This window comes from Sphaerodactylus townsendi, linkage group LG15 (assembly GCF_021028975.2).
Source record: "Sphaerodactylus townsendi isolate TG3544 linkage group LG15, MPM_Stown_v2.3, whole genome shotgun sequence".
Lineage (NCBI taxonomy): Eukaryota > Metazoa > Chordata > Lepidosauria > Squamata > Sphaerodactylidae > Sphaerodactylus > Sphaerodactylus townsendi.
Window position 1 is genome coordinate 39,982,810 of NC_059439.1, and position 23,263 is coordinate 40,006,072.

Sequence of the window (23,263 nt, forward strand, 5' to 3'; positions counted from 1 at the left end):
TGTCAGCCCCTTTGAGTCTCTCCTGCAGGAGAGAAAGGGGGGATAGAAATCCAAACTGTTCTTCTTCTTCCCTGCTAGCTTTGAAACCTGCTTCCCTTCTCTAGGCTGGTATCAGTGTTGTTCTACCACTTTTCTTGCCCCTAGCCCTGGTTCTGCCCTTACATACACTAAGCTTTTGCACTTGGGAATGTTGAGTGGGGGCTGGGCAATTTTTTTCGGGTCCATCGTGCCAAAGAACTTGCCATGTCTACTTTTGCAACCGTTGGAATGCCAGCAAACAGAAGCGGATGGGAGGAGATGGGGGGGGGGGGGAGAGAGAATCTTGTGACGTCAGGTGCTTGTGAAATGCTAAGAACTTTTGCAGTAGTTTTAATGGATTTCCAGCTCCTTGAACTGCACCGAAAACTTTTAAAGGAGGCGGGCAGCTTGTTCCAAAAGTGTTGAAGTGGGAGAGGGTGGCTGGCCAGTCCACTTGCTCTGGGTTTTCAGGGCTCAGCCTCTGAGCATGGTCGCGTTCTGGCTCTATAGACACCAAAAGCCTGCCTACCTGCCCACTTCTCTGCCCGCCTCAGCCCGCCTGCACACAGATCCTGCTGGAGCAGGGAATATTTGGGATCTCTTGAGTCCATCACCGTGGCCTTCCGAAGGAGCCCTCCTTCTCTTTTGAGTGCAGCTGTCCCAGACTGGGGTGGGGGGGAGCAAGCCCGGCAGGTGGCCCAGTCAAGATGCAGCCCGCAAATTCTGCTGATGTTCCTAGTCCAGTCCCTCTTGGGTCCTGATTCCAGAATGGCGCAATTGACTCCATGCCCTCCTTTTCCCAAGCCGTGGCAGGATGCTTCTCAGAATCAGCCCCACTCTCTACCCCACAGTGTGGGAGGCTGGCCCACGAGGCTGTGGGTACTGGGCCCAGACTCGTTCAGGTTCACCCAGCCCTGGTGCTCAGCATGCAGGAGTTGCTCTTGACAATAAAGTCAATAAAGTGTTGGGCTTCCTGGTAGTCCCATCCCTGTTGGTTGCATGCAAGTGTGCGGCCCACCAGCTCCTGTGCAGCAGGGGCCCCTCTCTCTGCGTCACAGTCAGCAAATCCTGGGTCTTTGGCCCTGCTTCCGCCTATCCTTGAAATAGCTTCTCTCAGCAAGTCCACTCCTGTCTTGAGGAGCCGCTAACCGCCTTCCCCTCTCTCTTCTCTGCAGGATCCTGCCGGCATATTTGAACTGGTGGAAGTGGTTGGCAATGGGACGCACGGGCAGGTCTATAAGGTGAGCTTTAGGGCGGACGAGGGGCATCCGTGGCCCTGTGGCTCCTCTGGGCCGAGAGCTGGATTGCCACAGGCGAGCAAGGGAGTTGTGGCAGCCCGCGAGGGGGAGCCAGCAACAGCAAGGGCCCCCTTTCTGGGGCTGGGGGGTGAGATGCCAGCCAGATGTGGGAGAGGAAATGCTGTGCAGCCCATGCACGCGGGAGTGTCCCCCAGCCCCTGCCTTCTGCTCTGAAGGATGACGGCTGAGAGCAGGCTTGGCGATTGCAGCCTTCCCATCCAGACTAGCCCCTAACTGTGCCGTGCTGGAAAAGACGGGGGGCACCAGAGCTGAGGGCTCCCGGCAAGAGGGCTGGAGCTGTTCCCCACCGGAGAAAGGAGATGAGCTTTTGAACACACACACACACACACACATGCCAAGCACTCTCGGCTCGCCCTTGAAGAGCCGTGTGGTGGGGGCGGGGGCTGCTGACTCTCCGGCAAGCTCACTTGGGTTCCTTTGTTCTGGGAAAAACAGCCCACTGTCTGTGATGCTTCAGCAGTTCCTATGGGAACGGGAGCTGCATGGCTGTCTAGGCGCCTGCCCGTCCCTGTCCCTTGCGAATAACGGGTCTTTTCTCAAACGCCCAAACTCTCCGCTGAAACGGGAGGTCTTCTCGGCTCCAGGGTGGGCTAAACCTCACCGGGCCCCTTCCCACAGGTGGAAGAGGACCTTGTCAGGGTTAGCAGGGACCAAGAATTTGGTCCCTTCTCCATGCAAAGCAGGTGTATTACCACTGAGCGATACACCCCTTGGGACACATGATTACAGCAGAGGATTCAGCCCCACCTGTGGGGCTGTCAGGATGAAGAAGAGTTTTGATTTATATCCCCCAGTTTCCCTCCAGCTTACAAACCCCTTTCCCTTCCTCTGGAGCAGCAGTGGCGTAGGAGGTTAAGAGCTCGTGTATCTAATCTGGAGGAACCGGGTTTGATTCCCCGCTCTGCCGCCTGAGCTGTGGAGGCTTCTCTGGGGAATTCAGATTAGCCAGGGCACTCCCACACACACCAGCTGGGTGACCTTGGGCTAGTCTCAGCTTCTCAGAGCTCTCTCAGCCCCACCTACTTCACAGGGTGTTTGTTGTGAGGGGGGAAGGGCAAGGAGATTGTCAGCCCCTTTGAGTCTCCTCACAGGAGAGAAAGGGGGGATATAAATCCAAACTCTTCTTCTTCTTCTTCTCCCCACAACAGACACCTTGTGAGGTCGATGGGGCTGAGAGACCCGTGACAGACCCAAGGTCACCTAGCAGGCTGCTTGTTAAAGAGTGGGGAAGCAAACCCAGTTCACCGGATAAGACTCTGCCACTCATGTGGAGAAGGGGGGGATCAAACCCGGTTCTTCAGGTTAGAGCCTGCTGCTCTGAGCCACGACTCCCCACGGGCTCTCCCCAGGACGGCCATGGCTGCTGGCCCCCTTTCCGGCTTGTTCCTGCTTTACTTGCTTCCTTCCCTCCCCCCGGTTTGAGCCGAAGCAGCTGCCAAGAAGGTGGGGTTTCTGTGGGGTTTCTGTGGCCTTCTGGCCAGCTGCCCTCCCCCAAAAGCTCTGCCTGGATGGTGGGGGTGGGACCCCTTTACAGATGGCCGCTGTGCCCTGCGTGTGCCACTGGCTTTGGGTCGTGGCGGGGCAGCCTCCGGGGCGGAGAATGAAATAATGCCAGGATCACCGGAGTCTGCACTTGGATTTTCTGCAGGAGAGGAAAGGGGGGCTGAATCAGCCATGGGACAGGTTCCAAAATGGGCTTCGCCTCCTCCCCCCCCCCCCTACTGTCCCATGGAGGTCGTAGAGCTGAGGTGTGCCAGATCGTTTTGTTCGTGGGGAGGGGGGGCAGGCACGGTGGGGGTTTTTTCCATCAAGAGTACTCGCTTGAAAGGAAGAGGGAGGCTGTTGCCAGGCAACACCTACCCACGCCAGGCTGTGTGGCATCGTAGACAATGCCAGCACATGGCTGAGGGCAGTGGGGGGCTGGCTGTGCCAATGCAGAGGGGCGCTCTGCCCCCCCCCCTTCAGTGTGCTAGAATGGCACTCCTCGGGTGGGGTGGGGAGTTCTGGGAGGCAGGAGGGGAGAGCCAATGGCAAGGCTGCGGCAAATGCTGGCACGGGCTTCAGAGATAAGGCGGGAAGGGGCACACGAGTCTCAGGGAGACCGGGGGGGGGGGGCGGCCTGCCAGGTGGCCCTGATGTCGGAGAAGGCCCACTTTCCCCCCCTCTCTTCCTTGCTGTGGAACTCGCCAAGAAGCCAAGGCGGACCCATGTTGGACCCATCCCCCCCAACCCTGGGAGCCAGACTCGAAGGGCCCTGGGTGGGGTTCAGCGTGTTTTATTTGTCTAAGATAGTTCCCCAAAGTTACCCCACATCCTGCAAAGCCCCCGTGGAACTCCAGCCCCTGCCAGAGCCTCAAGAGAGTGGAGCCGGAAAGCAGATTGGGTCTGGGAGCTGGTAGTCCCTTGGGAGGGGGGGGGAGCCCCAGGAACACGTGGCCACTCATCTCCCCCCTCCTTTCTTGTCTCCCGCCCCCCCCCCCCCCCAAGCAGCCTGAGTTGCCAGTGGAGTGGCTGTTTCTTAACCTGCAGAGCCGCTGGTTTCTTGCCTGGTGGGAGAGCTCCAGCCTTTGGCGCCCCCTGCTGTTGCAGAATAGCACAACATGGGAGGGAGGGGTCCCCAAAGGCCCTCTTGGGCTGACCCTGCAGGATTCCAGCCAGCTGTTTGGCTCAGAGGAACCTGAGCACGGCTGCCGAGGAACCAGGAAAGCTCCAAATTCCCTACGCAGCAGTGGCGTAGGAGGTTAAGAGCTTGTGTATCTAATCTGGAGGAACCGGGTTTGATTCCCAGCTCTGCTGCCTGAGCTGTGGAGGCTTCTCTGGGGAATTCAGATTCGCCTGTACACTCCCACACACGCCAGCTGGGTGACCTTGGGCTAGTCACAGTTCTTCGGAGCTCTCTCAGCCCCACCTACCTCACAGGGTGTTTGTTGTGAGGGGGGAAGGGCAAGGAGATTGTCAGCCCCTTTGAGTCTCCTGCAGGAGAGAAAGGGGGGATATAAATCCAAACTACTCCTCCTACTCCTCCTCCTCCTCCTCCTCTTCTTCTTCTTCTTCTTCTTCTTCTTCTTCTTCTTTATTTACAGCCCCCTCTTCTCTCTGAGATTGGGGGCCGATTACAGAAAGTTAAAGGCGAGAAGCCGGTGTGGTCAGGCTGCATCAAGGCACCCAGAGACCCCTGCTTTAGGAGGAGGGGGGTGTTATTAGAGAACAGAGTAGACGGTCTCAGCCAAGGCCCCCAGGTCCCCTGGACTAGGCCAGCAGCGCTCTGGACAGCAACACAGTAAGAGCAAGATGATGCGATCAACAATGCCATGAGCTGCAGCCCTCTTCCTCTATAAAAGAGTCTTTCTTTCATTCTACTGTGTTTGCAGTCCCTTCCTAAAAATGGTTGTCCTGAGTATTTTTGGTTTGCACATCCTGTGGAATGGTAGAAGTGTGGGGGCCTCCCCAGGTAGACTGTTCCTCTAGGTGAGAGGATGCAGCCCTTGAAGACTCAGGGATCTCCTGTCAGCCCCCTTAAAGGCCATGGCAGTGGCAGAGGCCATTGTAAACCCAAGGTCTCTGACCCAGTGGCGGAGCAGCAACAGAAATGGCTTGGCAGGACTAGCAGCAGAACAAGCCGCTGAGGACTGGGGAGGGTGCATGGAGCTCCTTCAGTGGAGCCTGGGTCTACGCCTGGGTGGTGCAGGGGCAGCTCTGGAGCAAGGCTGGCAGAACTCCGTCAGCAGCACGGCACAAGGACCCGGCTGACCCCAGCAACTCTCCTCTCTCCTCCAGGGCCGCCATGTCAAGACGGGGCAGTTGGCAGCTATCAAAGTCATGGACGTCACTGAGGTACGGCTTGAGCTGGGGTGGGAGGGGAGCGTGAGAAAGAGGGCACGGGGCTTGGATCTCCAGAGCAGTCTCGGCAGCGGTTCTTAGAGCCTGCAGCGCCCGAGGAGGAAGTCCTGCTGTGTTCAGGCCGCTCTGAAGGTGGAAGAGAAGCCCAGCAGGATGGGGGCGGGGGGAGCCGTCTGTCTCGGGGGGGGGTCAATCCAGGGCTGCAGGCATGGCCTCTCTGCCAGGTGTCGCCCAGGTGGCTCCCTTGTGAGGCTTCAGCATCCGGGGGCCCGGGTGGACCTGATGCCTTTTCTGCTCTCTGCCCCCACCCACCCCCGCCCCAAAGGATGAAGAGGAGGAGATCAAGCAGGAGATCAATATGCTGAAGAAATATTCGCACCATCGGAACATCGCCACCTACTACGGGGCCTTTGTGAAGAAGAGCCCCCCTGGAAACGACGACCAGCTCTGGGTGAGAAGAACAGCATTCTCTATGCTGGGGATAATTAGGAAAGGAATTGATAATAAAACTGCAAAGATTGTCATGCCCTTATATAAAGCAGTGGTGCGACCGCACTTGGAGTACTGTGTTCAGTTCTGGTCGCCGCATCTCACAAAGGATCTTGAAGAGACAGAAAAAGTGCAGAGAAGGGCAACGAGGATGATTGAAGGACTGGAGCACCTTCCTTATGAGGAGAGGCTGCAGCGTTTGGGACTCTTTAGTTTGGAGAGGAGACGTCTGAGGGGGGATATGATTGAAGTCTATAAAATTATGCATGGGGTAGAAAATGTTGACAAAGACAATTTTTCTCTCGTTTTCATAATACTAAAACCAGGGAGCATACATTGAAAATGCTGGGGGGAAGATTTAGGACTAATAAAAGGAAAAATTTCTTCACACAACGTGTGATTGGTGTTTGGAATATGCTGTCCCAGGAGGTGGTGATGGCCACTAACCTGGATAGCTTTAAAAGGGGCTTGGATAGATTTATGGAGGAGAAGTTGATTTATGGCTACCAATCTTGATCCTCTTTGATCTGAGATTGCAAATGCCTTAACAGACCAGGTATTCGGGAGCAGCAGCAGAAGGCCATTGTGTTCACATCCTGCCTGTGAGCTCCCAAAGGCACCTGGTGGGCCACTGCGAGTAGCAGAGAGCTGGACTAGATGGACTCTGGTCTGATCCAGCTGGCTTGTTCTTATGTTCTTATGTTCTTCACAACATGCCCCACTGCTGATCCACTACTCTGCTCTCACGGGCCCAAGAGGGTGCCTGCCTGACATTTGGGGGGGAGGGGGGTGTTTGAGGGGAGGTGTGTCGAACTCAACCATAAAGTCACGGCGCCACCGCTGGTCTTACGCCTCCGTTTCTCTAACGCGCCTCTTTTCTTCTCCCCACCTTCCCCACAGCTTGTGATGGAGTTTTGTGGTGCTGGCTCAGTGACCGATCTGGTGAAGAACACCAAGGGAAACGCTCTGAAGGAGGACTGCATTGCCTACATTTGCCGGGAGATCCTGAGGGTACGGGCAAGGCGGCAGGAAGCCAGGGCAGGGAAGGGTCCTCACGGGGTGTCTGTGGTGAAGACAGAAGCTGGAAGGAGCTGGCTGCCTGACTGGCTGGGAAAACTCTCAGCGGGGCTGCGTGAGCTATCCCTTAATTGCTCAGTGAGGCCCCCGCCACGTGTGTGGATGCTGTTAATTGGACCAGAGATACCTAGAGATGTAGAAATGATTGAAGGAGCCCTTTGGGGATCGGGCAGTATAGAAATTGAATTAATAATAATAATAATAATAATAAAAATAAAGGCTGGTTTTCTGTGAGGAGTTTACCACACAGTTCAAGTGCTTAATTTGGCTGTCTTGCTGGTGCTTTTGGTCTGTGACGCAGTGGCGTAGTGGCTAAGAGCAGGTGCACTCTGATCTGGAGGAACCGGGTTTGATTCACAGCCCTGCCGCTTGAGTTGTGGAGGCTTATCTGAGGAATTCAGATTAGCCTGGGCACTCCCACACACGCCAGCTGGGTGACCTTGGGCTACTCACAGTTCTTCTGAGCTCTCTCAGCCCCACCTACCTCACAACAGAGGGGGGAAGGGCAAGGAGATTGTAAGCCCCTTTGAGTCTCCTGCAGGAGAGAAAGGGGGGATATAAATCCAAACTCTTCTTCTCTTCTTCTTCTTCATGGAGTGAGTTAAATAGGGTTGTTCTGATGGTGGTTACAAGCCTCTGATTAAAGGGTTTTTTTGTGCTGAAACACATTTCAATGCCATGTGTCATTCTGGGCTGTATTGCATCGCTCTGGCTATTTTTCTGCCTTTGATGCTCCCACCCTTTCTGGCAGAAGAAGCCGTCTTGCCTATGCGAGGCCTCTTCGTATTCAGCTGCTGCCTCGCTGTTCTCTTCACAGGGTCTGGCCCACCTCCACGCGCACAAGGTGATCCACCGAGACATCAAGGGCCAGAACGTCCTCCTCACTGAGAACGCAGAGGTGAAGCTGGGTATGTGCAGACTCTCCTCCGAGCCAGGGGGCGGAGTTGCTTGTCCCTTTTGGGGGTCAGGAAGGAGGTGGGCTTTGAGTCCCCTTGACTTGCGTGCGTAGTTGAGCCGCTAACACACTGGTCCTGCTCTTTCCCAGAAGTTGACTTTTTTTGGGGTGAGCGCCCAGCTGGACCGCACAGTGGGCCGTCGGAACACATTCATCGGCACCCCTTACTGGATGGCCCCCGAGGTGATCGCCTGTGATGAGAACCCCGACGCCACCTATGACTACAGAGTACGTCTGCGCCCCAGCTGGGGGCTCCTGCCTTCCCTGGCCCCAAAAGGCAGGCTGGCCGGGTGGGAGAGGCTCTGCTTCTTACTCAGAAGGGCAGGAGCACCAGAAGGGCTTCTGCTTCTTTTTAGACCATAGGTGTCAAACTCGCGGCCCTCCAGATGTTATGGACTACAGTTCCCATCATCCCCTGCCAGCATCATGCTGGCAGGGGATGATGGGAACCAGAACTTTAACATCTGGAACATCTAGAGGCCATTAGCAGTAACGAACGCAGGCAGCCTCCTCCTAGGCAAAACTCCGAGGCTTGGATGTGCCCCCCACCCCATGAAGTGACCACTCCACCGCGACCTAATTAAAAGTTTTTTTGCACCAGGACATTGGTGCCTGCAGGGGTGCATTTTTAGACATATCCCAGCACCAAAATTTCAGCATATATCATCAGGAGACTGTCATATGCTGCTACTTCCCTCTAAAGTTTGAGGTGAGAGTTTGGTTCTAAGGAGTCCAAAAGTTATGGACTCTCCCCAGGGGTGCCCCATCCCCCCCATTGTTTCCTAATGAGAGCTAATAGAGATGGGGGCTACAGTGCTTTGAGGGTGGGGTCCATAACTTTGGATTTAGAACCAAACTGCAGCAAACTTGGGAAGGTGCCACTCATCTCAGATGATACCCCTGAAATTTTAGTGCCGTATGAGAACTCCAAAATGCACTCTGCAGTGAACATCCTGTGAAATTTTGGCTCCAAGAATCTTTGTTCTGCTTTTGAGTTTTCTGCATTGCTGTCAATGGAGGTTGCAGGCTGTGGGGGCACAATTCTGAAGGCACAGTCTCAAAACTTTGAGGTCTCATCGGAGACTGTTCTAATGATACCCCCCCAAGCTTGGTGCAGTTTGGTTCAGGGGACCCCAAGCTATGGACCCTCAAAACTGTAGCCCTCCCCATCTCCCTAATAGCTCCCATATTGGAAAACAATGGGGATAGGAGCACCCCCCTTTGGGGAGTCCTCCCAGTAACGTTGGACCTCTAGAACCCAAAACCTCACCAAACTTGGGGGAGTAGCATAAGGACAGTCTCCCTGATGTTACGCCGAAATTCTGGTGCTGCTAGCCTAAAAAAACTGCGCCCTCTGCAGGCTATAAATGGAAAACCACTCAAAATACTCCAAAAAACGAGGCCCAGCATTTTGAAATTGCCCCCACACAGGTGATGCCCTGGGCAGCTGCCCTTGCCCACCTAATGGGCATTACGCCTAATGCCAGTGGCAGCGAAGTTTGACACCTGTGTGTTTCTTAGGACCGTGGGACAGCTTGAAGTGAGGGGCAGAGGGAGAGGGGGACAGCGTGGCCAAAGGTGAGGCGGGATGGGAGGGCTGGCCAAGGCTGGAGGAGGAGGGAGGGATTTGTATCTTTGCCCCACACCTGCCAACAGGCTTCCTCTCCACAGAGCTTGCACATCTGGTCTCCCTAGGAATCACCGCCATTAGAGATGGGCCGAGGGGAGCACCAATGCGTGAGTGTCTGCAGGGGGGAGACCGGGTCCACTGAGGAGAGGAGGGAGGGAGGCTGTCAGGCTGTGCAGGCCAAGTGGGTAAGCTTATCTAGCTGGGGAGCAGCCTTCCACTAAGGACATTCGCACGGGGCTAAGCCCGGACTCTTGGGCTCTGTGGAAAGGGGAGGGGCTCTCCCAGGTTAAAGCCAAGAGCTGCAGGGCTGGGGGGCGGGATTGGGCCTGGAAGTCTCCTGGAATTGCAGCTCATTGCTGCTTTGGAGGAGGTGTGGGTCCGCGATGTCATTATGTCTTACCTCCCCAGACTCCCCTGCCCCCCCCCACCCAACTCTCCTGGTATTTCCAAAGCAGGAACTGGCAACCTTATTCCCAGTGAAGTGGGCCCTGGGGACCCCCCCTTCCTCCTTGGAAAGCGCCATTATCTCTCTCTCTCTCTCCCTCTCTCTCTCCCTCTCCCCCTCTCTGTCTCCCTCTCCCTCTGCCTCTGCCTCCTTCAGCCCTGTGCGACATGCATCCCATGAGGGCGCTCTTCCTCATCCCCCGCAATCCTCCGCCCAAGCTGAAGTCCAAGAAATGGTAGGTGTGTCTTGCTGCCAGCCAGGGATGTTCAGAGCCAGCCCCCGTGACCCGGTTCTGACCGGAGGCCTCTGCTGCCGTCTCCCCTGCAGGTCCAAGAAATTCATTGACTTCATTGACAGCTGCCTGGTCAAAGGCATTACCAACCAGCCCCCCGACTAGAGAGTATAGCTGCTCAAGTTCTCCTTCATCCAGGACCAGCCTCCACGGAGCGGCAGGTCCGCGATCCAGCCTCCAAAAGCACCACATTGACCGCATTAACGCAGAACATAGAGGGAGAGAAGGTACGCTGGGAACGCCGGCCGGGAGACTCGGCAACGCAGGTCAGTCTCAGCTCTCTTCCTGGAGCCGGGGGGACGGCATTCTCAGGCAAACCGAGGGGGTGTGTTTTTTGTAGCAGATGAAACTGAGCTCTGCAATACAGTGGCAGGAGGGAAGAGGATGACGGGCGCAGTATGCAAGTTGGCGCAGCCCAGGTATCCATCTAGGCAGAGTGGAGTACCCCCCTGGCTCATCCCCTGCCCACTTGTGGGCTCGGTTTGTGGCTTGCTGCCCTGTAGGCAGAGGGTGGGGGCTCTGGTCTCGAGGAAGAGGCCTGGGGCCTCCTCTCTCTGCAGCCTGCTCAGCCAGCCCCCCTCCCTCACTGCAGCTCCATCATGAACGTCCCAGGCGAGTCGACGCTGCGCAGGGAGTTCCTTCGCCTGCAGCAAGAGAACAAGAGCAACTCGGAGGCCCTCAAGCAGCAGCAGCTGGCCGCTCAGCACCGCACTGCAGGGAGCTCCGAGGCTCACATCAAGCACCTGGCTGCACCAGCCATGCCCGGCCTCAGGAGGAGCAGAAGGAGGAGAGGCGGAGGCTGGAAGGGTGGGAGGTGAGTGGCGGCAGCAAACCTCTCAGAGCAGGGGTGTGTGTGTGTTCGGTTGGGCCTTGCACCAGGGGCGGAGGCGAGGGGGAACTGTGCCCCTGAAAGTGCACGGGTTGTCCTGAACTCCCCACGCCACGCCCACACACCAGTGCAGGAGCCCGGGGCATTAAGCCTCACCTGGCCCCTGGGCTTGATGCCTTCTGAGCCTTGCCCACTGCCCTCCGATGGAGTCCTTCCCTGCTGTGGGAGTGGGGGTGGGAGAAGGAGGAGCTCCCTCTTGCTGGCACTCCCGGTCCAGGGGATCTTTCACCCGGCGGGGGGCCTGTGCTGTGCTAATGTGTGGTGTTCCACGCATCGAGGCCCTTCTGAAGCCCCCTCTGCCCCCCCCCAGCAACAACGCCGTGAGCGCCGAGCATGGAAAAGCTGCAGGAGAAGGAGCAGCAGCGGCGGCTGGAGGGGCGTGCAGGCCCTGCGGCGGGAGGAGATGAGCGCGTGCTGCAGGCTGAACGGGAGCAGGTGGGCCAGGGCGGTGGTGGGCAGGCGGGCGGTGGGGCTGGCTGGCTCTGGGCTGGGCTGCGTGTGGCTCCTTCTGTGGCCTGGCTGCTGTGGTGGCCCGAGGTGTGGCCGGCTTCCTCTCTGCTGTGTGGGTCACAAGTGGGGAGATGCCTCTGGCGCTCCTCTCCCCCTTCACCCCGCCTCTGCTCCCTTCCTTTTTCTCCCTGCTGCCCAGGAGTATATCAGGCACAAGTTGGAGGAGGAGCAGCGGCAGCTGGAGCTCCTGCAGCAGCAGCTCCTCCAGGAACAGGCCCTGCTGCTGGTAAAGGAGGCTGGGGGGGCACGGGGGGGGTCGGCAGGGGTGGTGCTCCCAGCCTCCTGGGCAGGCGGCTCAGGGCCCCTCCTCTGCCCCCTGCAGGAGTACAAAGCCCGAGGAGCAGCTGGGAGGAGCAGCGCCCGGGCGGAGCAGCTCTCCAGCTTCATGCTACAGCAGTGAGCACGCCTACCTGAAGTCCCTCCAGCAGCAGCAGCAGCAGCAGCAACTTCACACAAGCAGCAGCAGCAGCAGCAGCAGGGAGAAGAAGCTGCCCCCCACCTGCCTCTGGCAGCGGCGCCCGACAAAGCCCACTTTCATGGGGCGGGAGGTGGAGTCTCCGCACAGGTAGTCGCCCCCAGCTGTCCGATCTTCAGGAGAGGGTTAGCCCCAGCAAAGGAGGGGAGGGTGGGGGAGCCAGGCCCGAATAACCAAGAGCTGTGATATGCTTGGCCTCCCTCGGCAGGTGGGAAGAGCTGGCACGCATGAACAAGCAGAAACTCTGCTCTCCCCGGGTGGCTAAGAGGCAAGATGGTGGGCGGGGGGCCAGGACTCCAGGACCCCCCCTCCCGGGCCTCCGAGTCGGCCTTGCTCAGCTCCTCCCCAGCCTCACAGACCCCTCGCTTCTCATGCAGCTACTCCTCGTTGAGCCCAGGAGAGGGGCAAGTGGCACAAGGTGAAAGTGTCCCCCCCTCCGCCATGCCTGCACCCCCCACCCACCCACCCTCCCCACTCCACCTATCATCACTCCCATGGCTAAGCTTTTCTCCCATCCCCTGCCCTTCAAGGCTTCGCTTTCCACAGGAGGCAGGGAGGTGTGTAATGAGACAACCCAGCCAGGAAGCGTTCCAGCAGGCCACAAAAGGGCAAGCCAGGAGTCCCCGTGGGGCAGGAGGTAGCCCTGGGAAGCAGCCCCGAGGGTTACACTGGAAGGGAAATGGGACCAGCCCTTGGAGGCTGGCACACATCCTGGCAGTGCTGTGCAGTCCAGAAGGAGAGCACCCGTGTGCTGCTTGCACCAGGCCCGCTACACATGCGCTGCTTTCTGGACTCCTTACGGTGCTCAGGGGGGCTGTGGAGTTGCAGCCATGGACGTCCGGAGGGTGTATTCTTTCCCTGAGCCAAAGGTGATGGGAGAAGGCTGCAGGATGGTAGGAGGCAGATTGCCCGGTAGGCTGGTGAGGCAGGTTGGAGTGGAAGTGTGGCTCCGTGCCGGGGCCAGTCCCTCCCCCAGTGACCCCTGCCCGGGTCCTCTCCGTCCGCAGAGCCACCTGGCCCATCGCGTCCCGCTCAAACCATACGCTGCCCCCGTCCCTCGCTCCCAGTCGCTGCAGGACCAGCCCAGCAAGAACACGGCTGCTTTCCCTGTCCATGACTCCACCACCACCTCCGCCCCCTCCCCACCTCGAGCGGGCATGATAAAGTGGGCACGGACCCCACTTCAGAGCCGCCCATGGCAAGCCGAGCCCACTGCTGACCAGCCCTGGGTCAAAAATGGACCCTGAGCCCCTCCCAAGGTAATGGCGGGGAGGGAGGTGATGCTATGTCAAGACTCCTACCCCAGGAGGACCTCTGGGAAGGGGTGGGCTGGGGGGGGGTTCCCTGAGAACCATCTGGGGCCATAGCTCCCACCACCAGTATGAGCGTGCTCCTTCTGCCTAGATGATTCCCTGTGGGGCTCCCCCCCCCCCCCCCTTGTGGGTTCAATCAACCCTCCCCCAAGTGTGGATCTGATTCTCAGTCACTGTTCTGTGGAGCTGCTCCGTATGGGGGCAGCGGTCCCTTTTCCCTCCTTGTACTGCTGTACAAGAGGCTTATAGCCCCTCTCCTGGGTCTCCAGGCCAGGGTGTCCCTTCCTGGAAATCAGGGGCTGCTTTTCAGAGCGGTGCTGATCCTCACAACGTCCCTGCAAGGCAGGGTCATGTTGCCATGTGCCAACAACCAAGGTGTGGCTTGTCCCAGGGCTCCCTGAGTCGGCGTGGTGTGGTGGTTAAGAGCGGATAAACTCTGATCTGGTGAACTGGATTTGTTTCCCCACTCCTCCATGGAAGCTTCTGGGTGACCTTGGGCTAGTCATGGACTCTCTCAGATCTCTCTCAGCCCACCTGCCTCTAGGGTGTCTGTTGGGGAGGAAGGGAAGGGGATTGTCAGCCACTCTTGCAGCTCCTTACGGTAGAGAGAAGCAGGGTAGGAATCCAAACTCTCCTTCTTCAATGGGAGAAGGCGTGTAGCTCAGTGAGCCTCTGCGGGAGCTGCAGAAAGATTCCGGAGTGGTCCCGGGGCATCTCCGCTCACAGCAGTCCGATGGTGGGTGAGGCGGAAGGGCTCTCTCTGCCTGAGACCCTGAAGAGGCGTTACCAGTCTGAGCGGCCCAATCTGATCTGGATGCTCCGATTCAGTTTAAGGCACAGGTGTCAAACTCGCAGCCCTCCAGTTGTTACGGACTACAGTTCCCATCATCCCCTTCCAGCATCATGCTGACAGGGGATGATGGGAACTGTAGTCCATAACATCTGGAGGGACGTGAGTTTGACACCTATGGTTTAAGGTGTCTTCATGAGTTTGCCCCCCCAGCTGTTTGTGTGGATTCTTGGGCCCACCCCCAAGGCCGCCCTTCACTGACTGTCCGTCCACCTGTCCTCCCAGGTTCCCCAGCGGACATCGTCTATAGCGACAGCGCTCAACACCAGCGGGGCAGTGAGTGGCAACAGCAGACCGGTCCACGCCGTCCGAGCCAGGTGACCTTCCTGCCACCCTGGGGAGACAGGGCTCAGACCCCCGGAGCTGGGCTGTAGTCAAGCCCTCTGAGTGGGTCAAGGGCAGCCAGTGGGACCATGGGAGGCTGCCAGCCCTCCTTCTGTGCTCTGGAGAGGGTGCTGACGTCTCCCTTGGGGCTGCTGCAGGCCTGCCCCTCGCCTCTGGCCAAGCGTAGCCCAGTCACACGAGGGGTGGTTGGCCTCCGAGGAGGGGAGGAAGCCGCTGTGTGAACCTTGTTCCCAGCTCCTCCGGATGGGGCCCAGCACCCCACAGCGGGAGACCTCTCCCCTCCCCGGTCCTGGGGCTCGGCCCGTTGCCTGGCTCCCCAGCCCTGATATTGCTTCTACTCCATCCACAGACCTCGTAGCAAGTCCGCCTGGCATATCCACATGCAGAGCCGGCTGGAGAGGGGTCCCAAGTGGGATCCTGCAGCCAGCCCCTCATCTGAACCGCAGGCGGACCCCACCCTGGAGACCTGCAGCCTTCCATTATGGCATGGTGGAGGCCAATGGAGCATCGGCCTGTGTGAGCCTGCGGTGGCTTGCTGGCTTTTCTCTCAGCAGTCTTCTCTCTGCGTGGTGATGGGTTTTGCACTGCTGGAGCGGCACTGGGGGGGGAGGGGCAGGCCAGCAGCCAGCCGAGGCCCCAGCAGCGGCAGCTCCTTCCCTTGCAGCAACCAGGACCTCCCGGGCTTGAGGCCGGGACAGTTTACTGCAGTGGGGAGACTTCCAACCTTACCTGCTGGCCAGGCTCTCTGGAGCGCAACCGTGTAGGAGGTGTGGGCACAAAGACCTCTGGCATCCCACTGCTGGGGGGCTGGGGGTGGGCTGAGCCCTAACCGTGGGCCTTCTGAGGAGTCTGGGTGGCTCCGGCCCAAAAAGTGAGGCAGGGCCAGGGGGCCGTTGGTCCAGTTCAGATGGGTAGCCCTGTGGACCAGATCTTGGGGTGCCCCATGGCCCTCGCTCCTCCTTTCCCCCTGGACAGCCCACCCCCAGTATGCCTGAGGGAGGAGAATCCATTTCCCAGCTTCTGTGGTGCCTGCGAAGTCGATGAGGCATTTATTTCCATAAACGCCTTGAGCCAAGAGGAAGGCTGACCATTGAATATCCGCTCCGTGCTTCTCTTTGCCTTTTTCCCACTTTAAGTTTAAATTGCTTTTCCCTAGGAGGGTCCACCCAAAGGGATGCCTGGCACAGACAGCCCGCCCATCCAAACATTTTCTCCTCTCATGCTGGTTCTGAGGAGGTTCTTGGCATGAATCAATCAATACAACAACCTTTATTAGGCATAATAAAATAGGCCGGGCATTACAGACACATCTGAGTACAAATCAAAAGTACATTCCAAAACACAGACAGATATACTTTAACTAGCTTTTGACTTTACTTAGAACCAGGCCTTGAATCCCATGAGTTGTACACAAATGGCCAGTCCCTTGGACACACCAGGGGGGCAGCGGTGGGCTTAGCATTGGGGGGGGGGGCATGGGCTGTGCCTTCAAAGGGCCTCCTGCGAGTGGGTCGGAGTGTCCCAGGAGGTGAGTGAGATGTGGGCTGCCTCACCTTCTGTCTCCCCACACACACACAGCTCCCCTAGGCTGGACAGCCCCGGTCATACCCAGGGGCGACCACAGCTCCACGATCCTGGCCCGGCCAGCGGTGAGTAGCAGAGCCAGTAGGGCTGGGGTCTTCCCACAGGTCCGCGTGTGCATTCCTTCTAGATGTGTTGCATCAATAGGGACTGTGAAATCTGCCATCCTGAGAAGTTTTCTGGCGGGGGGGGTGGGGGGGGGGGCTGTTGGGGAGCTCTGAAGTTCATGTCCTGCATCTTAACTTCTGTGTCCTCTCTCCTTCTCTCCTCCTCTCTCCCATCTTGCCCTCTGCACAGAGCTATAAACGGGCAATCGGCGAGGTTAGTGCCTCCCCCGGGAGGGCCCCCTCCCACCACAAGCTTTTTATTCCTAGTGCCTGTGCGGGGAGTCAGGCACATGATCCCAGACCCGCAGTGGCCACCCTTAGGACCGTCCCTCTTCCCAACCCGGCCTCCACTGGGAGTTGGACCATTGAGCCGAGGCAGAAGGGACTACTGGGGGGGTGGAATGGCAGCAGCCGACCAGAGACACAGGAAAAGAGGAGACAGGGGTTGGTCCACATGCAACCTGGCCATCCCCTAAACTTGAGACCCTTTTTGCAAAAGACGGTGGTTGCCCTTTCTCTTCTAAGCCGGTACCTGATTTCCCTGAGTCCTGATTCCCCAAAGAGGGGCCCTGCATGTCAGAGCAGGCCAGAAGAGAACAGGGAGGCAGGCCGGCCAGGAAGTAGGGTCACCTGGGGAGCTTTCCCCTTCTCTTCTCCCCCTCCCCCCGGCCAGTGCATGTTTCTCCACCTGCCCCCTGGGACAACAAGTTCCCCCCGCCCCCCCCCCCCCCAGACAAACTGCATTTCCCACCCCACATTGACCCACGGCCACTCACTTTCCCTTCCTAGAACTTTGTGCTGCTCCGAGAACGTCCAGAGGATGTGGCCCACAAGCCCCCCTCAAGAAGACCATGGACTACTCCTCCTCCAGGGAGGAACTGGACTCCAGCGAGGCAGAGGAGGCCGAAGAGGCTGAGGGAGAGCGCTCTGAGGCCGGCACGGAGCCTCCCACAGGGGCCAGGTGAGTGTGGCATTATCACAGAGGGGCTGGGCGCGTAGGTGAAACCTGCTTGTCCACTCGCACACGCGCACTGCCTCTTAGCGGACAGAGTCCAGGGCCCCACGGGGCCAGGTCTCCAAGGATGGAGGCGCATCTCCCCAGTGGTGGCTTTCTACACGGAGCACGATGTGTGTGGCCGGGATGGGCGGTGCAGCTCCGGAACTGTCCCAAGCACCCGCTCACAACGGGACATATAACAAGGGGAGCAGCAGTGGCGTAGTGGTTGGGAAACAGGTGGATTCTAATCTGGAGGAACCAGGTTTGATTCCTCAGCTCTGCCGCCTGAGTGTGGAGGAGGCTTATCTGGGAAATTCAGATTAGCCCGTGCACTCCCACACACGTAGCTGGGTGACAGGCTGAAATCACAGTTCTTTGGAGCTCTCTCAGCCCCACCTACCTCACAGGGTGTTTGTTGTGAGGGGGGATGGGCAAGGAGATTGTCATCCCCTTTGAATCTTCTGCAGGAGAGAAAGGGGGGATATAAATCCAAACTCTTCTTTATGGGAAGACATTCCAAAAGTTGTTAAAACAGAGGCACAACAGCATGGGCCGAAAGGTGCACAAAGGAATAATAAAGGCTATCTTTCAGTACACTCACAGCAGCCCTACAAAACATAGGTGCTCCAGAGGACCCCCCCCCCCCCCCGGTTGTAAAGTGCATAAGCACAGTTCTCTCTGGCAGCAGTGGGGGGGGGGGAGAATAAAAGGGGGGGGGATAACTGCAGTTACAGTGATCAGTGTTTATGCCTGGTGATACCAGCTGGCCAATCTAGAGGCTGTCTTGGCCAAACTTTCCAGGCTCAAAGAGCTCCTCCCCCCCCCCCCCGGCCATCTGGAAGGAGCAGGCAGCCCCTCCCATCCAGCACCTCTTCACCTGAAGCAGATCATCCCTGGAATAGGGAAGACGCTCCGAGCCCAGCCTGCACCCATGAAGCCACTCCGCTGGTCAGAGTGAGAGCATTCCTCTATGATGGCTGCTCCCTTGACAGTATTGCTTGAGCTTCTTGCGGGGGGGCCCCTTGAGCGTGCCCTGACCTCTTCTCTCCCCCCCCCCATCTGTGCCAGGGATGGCGACACAGACTAAATTGGCATGTGGTGGTGCCACGGCCTTGATAGAGAGAGCTGTGGTGTGGTGGCAGCGGAGGGCTCCGAGGGATTGATGCCCGGCGAGGGGACCATGTTGGTGCAGCGGGTGAGTGGCCTGCCCCATCCCCACGTGGCGTCAGCCCCCTTCCTCGAGGCTGGGGGGGCCAGGGAGTCACTGTCCCTCTCCCCTTCAAAGTCACAAAGAAGCTGCTCTGCCATTGCCTTCCCCACCACCGCGAAGGCCTGGAGCCGCCCTGCAGACCTCCCAGGCTCTGGGGCGCAGGAAGTGCCCTGGCCTGCCCCCCGCTCACCCTGCACCCTCCCTTCCAGACCCCCGAGGAAGAGCGGGGCTTGCTGCACAGCGACAGCAACGGCTACACCAACCTGCCAGACGTGGTCCAGCCCAGCCACTCACCCACCGAGGCCAAGAGCAGCAACGGCTCCTCCTCCCCCTCCAAGGACTCAGCGACAGACGTGAGCGTGAGAGGGGGGGTCTGAAGGGGGGTCCAGAAATGCAGCTGGGTTCTCCCCTCTCCTATGTCAGAGACGTGGTATAGCCTTGGCTTGGCTGTTCCCTCCTGGCCTCGGTTTCCTCCTCCCAAGAAACAAGAACCTTCTCCATGTGCTTCAGCTGTACTCCCAGCCCCTTATAGGACCCTCTGTGTCGGGCACAGAGCTGCACTAGTTGGGGGTGGGGGTGTCTCTTGGTGCAGAGGCAGCCAGTGTTGGAGGCTCCTGGGCAGGACCAAAGACAGCCCCCCCCCCCCTTTCTTTGGGAGGCCCCGTGAAGCAGTGTTGTGCCATGAGAGCAGAGCTGGGAAATGACACCCCCCCCCCCCCGGGGTCTTCTGCTTTCTTTCCCCTCTTGCAGTATCAGTCACGAGGCCTTGTCAAAGCACCCGGGAAAAGCTCTTTCACCATGTTTGTGGATTTGGGCATCTACCAGAGCTCAGGTGGAAGCGGAGACACCATCCCCATAACTGGTGAGGGGCAGAGGAGGGAGACCCCCCCCACCGGGACTTTGGGAAAGGCACTAACGGCCTCCGCAGGGGCACAAAGCCACGCCCAACTCTGCTGCTCGATCCCCGGCCTGCCAGAAGGCGTGGGCTGCTGCCCCCAGCCTCACCCCAAGGGCCGGGGTCTTGCTTGTGTCAACAAGGGTCTGGTGCTGCTGCTCTGTTCCGCTGAACAAGTTCTGCTCTTGCGACTGGAAAAGGACACCCCCTGCGCCCCCCCCTCCCCCCACGGGTCATGCTGACTCGGCGCTCCTGATTCCCCACCTGTTCATAATTGCTTCTCCTGTTATGTCACCTGCTGCATTGCGGAGGCTTGAGGGAAACCCCTTCCGGACTTTAACCCGGCTCCGAGAAAGACAGCAGCCAGCCCAGCCCCCAAACCCTAACCGTCCCCCGTGTGGTCTGTTTGCAGCCTTTGACCCCAGTCGACTGGAGCAGCTGCAGCTGGAAGCCCGTAAAGGCTCTGTGGTCAACGTGAACCCCACAAACACCCGCCCCCACAGTGACACGCCCGAGATCCGCAAATACAAGAAGCGCTTCAACTCGGAAATTCTGTGTGCCGCCCTTTGGGGTGAGGATTGGGGAGGGGGCGGTTGGGCTCAAATGGGCCGGGGGGGTGGGGGGTGGAGGAGCCGGTGGTGGCTCCTGGGGGCAACTCGCCCATCCTCTTTGCCTTCGACCCGCAGGCGTCAACTTGCTGGTGGGCACTGAGAACGGCCTGATGCTCCTGGACCGGAGCGGGCAGGGCAAAGTGTACAGCCTCATCAACCGCCGCCGCTTCCAGCAAATGGATGTCTTAGAAGGGCTCAACCTGCTGACCACCATCTCAGGTGAGGGGCATGGGGGGAGGGGTGACCTCTGTGCCCTCCATCCCTGTTTAGGGGGTCTGCAGGCAAGGGGGCATCCGTTGGCCATGGTGGGAGTCTTGGGCTCAATCTCCAGCTGAAAGAACCAGGCAGGGGCTGTGGCTCAGTTGGGGAGCCTCTCTCTGCTTGACAGGCGGAACAGGCCCAGGTCCGACCCCTGGCAGCACCTTCGGTTGAAAAGGGGGCAGGAGAAAGACTTTTCTCTGCCGGAGACCCTGCCCATCTGAGCAGACAAGACTGAAGAGGAAGAAGAGTTTGGATTTCTATCCCCCCTTTCTCTCCTGCAGGAGACTCAAAGGGGCTGACAATCTCCTTGCCCTTCCCCCCTCACAACAAGCACCCTGTGAGGTGGGGTGGGGCTGAGAGAGCTCCGAGAAGCTGTGACTTGCCCAAGGTCACCCAGCTGGCGGGTATGGGAGTGCACAGGCTAATCTGAATTCCCCAGAGAAGCCTCCACAGCTCAGGCAGCAGAGCTGGGAATCAAACCCGGTTCCTCCAGATTAGATACACGAGCTCTTAACCTCCTACGCCACTGCTGACCCCGGTGGGCCCAGAGTCCCCCTCCACAGAAGGCAGAGAAATGAGAGTGACGTGAAAGTCCAAAGGCACTCCCGGTCTCCGTGCTTCATGTGTGAGCGATGGGCTTCACCTCCTCTCCCCCATGAGTCAGGTGTTTTTGGTGGCCCTCCAAAAGCGGCAGACTCAGTTACCTGGAGAACCAGGTTTGATTCCTCACTCCTTCACGAATGGCAGACTCAGTTACCTGGAGAACCGGGTCTGTTTTCCTTCCTCCTCCACATGAAGCCTGCTGGGTGACCTTGGACCAGTCTCAGTTCTCTCCCAACTCTCTCAGCCCCACCTGCCTCACAAGGAGTCTGTTGTGGGGAAAGGAAGGGAACAGAGTTTGTCAAAGGAGAAAAAATAGGGTATAAATCCAAACTCTTCTTCTCCTCTCTTAGGGAAGAGGAACAAGCTACGTGTCTACTACCTCTCTTGGCTGCGGAACAAAATTTTGCACAACGATCCCGAAGTGGAGAAGAAGCAGGGCTGGACCACCGTGGGGGACATGGAGGGCTGTGTCCACTACCGTGTGGGTAAGTCCACTCAGCTCCTGCCTCCTGCCCTGGTAAGCAGCCCTGGGGGGTCGACATGGCCAAGCCCGCAAGAGGAACTGCCAGAGCCCCCGTATTCCTCTTCAGAAAGTGTGAGTTATCAGGGGGTGCTTTTTAAAAAGGCACTAATGTGTCGGCAGCTCTCCTTCCCCCCCCCCCAAAAAAAATGTTTCTGCTCAAATGAGATCAATAAACTAAGACTCCTCCCCCTCCCCTGCCAGATTTCAAGGTGGGCCCAGCAGGGAGTAAACACAGAAACCTTTGGGGAGATCCAAGGGGTGGAACTGATTCAAGCAAGTGAGCCCAGCCACTGGGTGCCCACCTGGAACCAAGCCAGAATTCCTTCCCAGAGGCCCAAACTGGACCAAATCCACTTTCACGCCCCCCGTCTGTGCCTGGTCCCCACCCCGTGCACTAGTATCTCCTTCCCTCACAAAAAAATGGGAAGAGAACCCCCATGGGCAGAGGGAAAGGTTCCCTTTTGCATCCCCACCAGTCAGGGTAGATAAAACCTCCGGGGACTCCCAGGAAGGCGCCTGCGAGGGTTCCTGCCGCCGGCTCTCCCCCAAAGTCTGTTTTTCCCCTTCCCCAGCTCCCACCTGCAGTATACTCTGGCCGGATCAAGTTCCTGGTCATTGCGCTCAAGAACTCGGTAGAGGTTTACGCCTGGGCACCGAAGCCCTATCACAAATTCATGGCCTTTAAGGTACTGGGCGGGGAGCTGGGGGTTGTGAGTGAAGGGGGGGGTTGTGGGGGGTGAGAGTGGGGGCTGCAGTTTCAGGATTCTGGATACTCCAGGAGGCTCCTTGAAGGCCACGGGATGCTCTGAAATCTGCAAGAAAAAACACTCTGTATAAATTCCAGTGGGGTCTCAGTGGGGTGGGCAGATTTCAGTAGCAGCTGAATGGATTGGATGAGAGTTCTGAGGGTTGTAGTAGCTGCCATGCTGGCGGAAGGAAGGAGTGTGTTTGAGGAGGCTGCCTGGCTTCCCAAAAAAAATATTACGCCGCCTTTTGTGCTTGGAGCCAGCCAGATGGAGCCGCTGCCCTTGTCTGTGAGTCCCGCTCAAGTTCCTCCTCGTCTCTCTCTGGCGCCAGTATCTCAGGCGTCGTCTTAGCAAGCGTGCCCTTCCTGCCTTCAGCAGTTACAGCTTTGGCTGAACGAAGCTGGCCAGATCTTGGTCTCTGGATCAGGAGGAACAGGAAGCCCAGCACAGCCAGAGGGGGAAATTGTAGACAACTGATCCAGGCATGCTGATCCATCCTTCAATACTTTAGAGCAGACCTGGGCATTATACGGCCCTTGAAGGGCCACATCCGGCCCGCCGAATGACCCTGACTGGCCCCCCTGCCGTTAACAGGGGGTAGTCTTTGAAAGCCCATGAAGCCCGGTTTGCCTTGGCTGCCGGCTTCTCTTGAACTCTCACCCTGGCCCGGCCCTCCACAATATTTTCTGTTTCTTATGCGGCCCCACGGAAAAAATAATTGCCCACCCCTGCTTTAGAGGCTACATTACTGTAATGCGCTACGCATGGGGCAGCCCTTGAAGGCAATTCGGATGCACCTGTTATAAAATGCAGCGTTTCATCTGTTATCTGGGACTAGCCAGAGGGGCCACCATTTCACTCCTATCCGGAGGTCACTTCGCTGACTCCCAGTTAGTTTCAAGATGCCAATCCTTCGGAGCCTCTTTCTTTCATGCCGAGGGGCCCACACACTGAAAGAGCAGCTTCCTCTCCCCACGCATTCTCCTGTCGCCTCTCTAGCCTTCCCAACAAGGTGTGCCATCAGTGCTCCACCTCCCTTGCCTGGGGCACAGGGTCAGCAGCAGTCCAGGGTCAGGCTATTTCAGTGGGTCTGGTTGGGACTTAAATGTTTTAGTTTCAGCTTTTAATGTGGGTTTGTTTTATTGTTTTGTTTTATTAAGTTTGTTTGTTCGTGGTTTGTTTTATTAAGTTGCTTGTATTGTCTTCACATAGTTAGACTCATAACTATGAATGAATGAATGAATGAATGAATGAATGAATGAATGAATGAATGAATGAATGA

At 57.9% G+C, this 23,263-nt stretch overlaps 1 pseudogene; it reads left to right on the plus strand.

Moving 5' to 3' along the window:
• LOC125444450 overlaps positions 1–23,263 on the plus strand; it is a 38,523-nt pseudogene that overhangs the window by 13,579 nt on the left and 1,681 nt on the right.